Below are 2,312 nucleotides of genomic sequence, written 5' to 3'. Positions count from 1 at the left end.
TAGCAACTGCATAGCAACACCAGAACCCCCTAGCAACTGCATAGCAACACCAGAAACCCTTAGCAACTGCATAGCAACACCAGAACCCCCTAGCAACTGCATAGCAACACCAGAAACCCTTAGCAACTGCATAGCAACACCAGAACCCCCTAGCAACTGCATAGCAACACCAAAACTCCCTAGCAATGAGCTAAAATCAGCATCGCTCTCTGTAGCTGGAGCTCTGGCCGTTCTGTGCGGATGTGGGCAGAGATCTGGACAGGAATAACCCTGGACTCCAGTCACACAGCCCAAACATCCCAGAATTCCTGCCCAGCGTGCCAACATCACATTCAGTTTGAGCTTTTCAGTTAAAAACACTGACGAACAACAGGAGAGGAAAAAAAATCACAGATCGCATCACAACTGTTCCTCCTGGACTGATTTATACTTATAATATATTGATATAGCTATATTCAAGCAATCTAACTTATTTAAAACATTTAATAATTAATTTAAATTGTAAACTGACATATTAATGATTAAATGAATCACAATTAATTTTTAAAATAATCCTTTTTTATATTCAGGCTCTTTGATTATTGTCTCATCCACATTATTATTAACTATTTTTACTGTACAAAAACACTGTGCTTTGCTGTTTGATGTTGCAAACTGGTTTTTCTTATCATATGCTATTATCATAATCATAAACACATAGGTTTGTAGAATAAAAAGCTTAATTTAATGAACTTGTTTGCAGTGATGTGCATGATTAATTATTCTAATTACCAGTGTTATTTCATCATATTAATTACTTTAATCAGTATTTTGAATTAGTTTTTCATTTTTCTTAGTTTCAGTAATTTTGTTATTTTTATTCATGTTGAAATCACAATGTCTGTATATATTTTTTATTTACATTTCCAATTTATTTCCAATTTTTATTTACATATTTTTAATTATTAGTAAACCTAGTTACAACCTAAATGAAAATAAAACCATTAGAAAAATGTTGTTATTAAAAATAAAAGTAAACTGAAATTATATACAGTATATTTTAAAATAATATTACAATTACAATTAATAATAATATTTTATTTCAGTTGACATTTATTTTTAATAACAACATTTTTTTTAATGGTTTCAGTTTTAGTTATTTTAGTACATCAAATTAAACTAAATGAAAAATATTTTTTTCCTTGGCAACTAGCTAAAGTAAAATTAGTTTTTTTTTTTTTTTTAAGTTAATGTTTATTTTATTTGAAGTAAAACATCCTTTTAGTTAGTTTTTTATTAGTTAGTTTTAGTTTTAGCTTTAACAATCCTGCTAATTATCTGCTCTCTAATGAGAAGCCCCGCCCCCTAACGCCACCTGTCCAGTAGCGATCAGCCAATCAGAGCTCACAGCTGTGACTCTGTTGTGAGTTTGAGCTCATTGGTTTACTGTCGCAGCGTTTAATAGTTCAGACTGAACTGGAGCGCTAGCTCTCTCAGGGAAACACGGGCTCATCTGGAAACGAGATCACTGGAAATGAGCTCCAGAGTCTGAATACCGTCACAGAACATCAGTCCTCCTCTATCCTGGGTGATTAAAATTAATCTAGCGCTGCGTCGGGGGAGCGTTCGGGGGCGGGGCCACACAGACTCCGCCCACACACCAGCTAGAGCCATCATCATGAGTGACAGCTGTGGTCTGTACCTCATCTGCGTCTGTGGCCGTGAGCTGCAGGATCCTGAAGCCGTCGCTGATGTTCTCCTGGATGGTGATGTCCAGCGAGTCTGTGGGAAACACCGGCGGGTTATCATTCACGTCCTGCAGGGTGATCTCCACCTGAGACAGAGACAGAGACACCCTCAGTCCAAACATCATTCAGGATCCTGATCTTCACACAGAGACCCAGTGCTGAAATAAAACAGCCCCTCAATTACCATGACTTCACATCTAAAACTGTAAAATGGCAACAGCATGATAAAACACACCAATGCAATAAATACTTAATTTTTTTTATTATTTTTTTATTATATATTTCTAATATATTTATTTATTTTTCTTTCTTTCACATCTGTTAAATGCAAGAAATATGCATTTTTTACAAGTTTCAGGCAACAAAACAACATTCATGTCATTTTTCAGAAACTGAAATTTTATAAAAGCACAAAGCTGACTTTTGCAACTTTGCGGAAAATCAACATTGGCAGCGTCTTAAACCAGTGTAGTTTTAGTATCATTGAGATATATAGTATTGTAGTGTTTATTAATATTTTTAATTTTTGTCAATTTTATTTTTAATTTTTTACTCATGTTTTTTTCCCTTCATTTTTCTAATTTT

General features: G+C 34.4%; 1 protein-coding gene across 1 annotated transcript in view; it reads right to left on the bottom strand.

The window, feature by feature from the left end:
* The window catches only part of LOC107717300 (protocadherin Fat 4-like), a 106,754-nt gene that overhangs the window by 56,855 nt on the left and 47,587 nt on the right, over positions 1-2,312 (bottom strand). The gene's annotated exons all lie outside the window — the stretch shown is intronic.

Source organism: Sinocyclocheilus rhinocerous, unplaced genomic scaffold, assembly GCF_001515625.1.
Source record: "Sinocyclocheilus rhinocerous isolate Xijiao unplaced genomic scaffold, SAMN03320098_v1.1 scaffold149, whole genome shotgun sequence".
NCBI classification, from domain to species: Eukaryota; Metazoa; Chordata; class Actinopteri; order Cypriniformes; family Cyprinidae; genus Sinocyclocheilus; species Sinocyclocheilus rhinocerous.
Note: the sequence above shows the minus strand (reverse complement) of the source record. Positions and strands in the feature narration are given on the sequence as shown.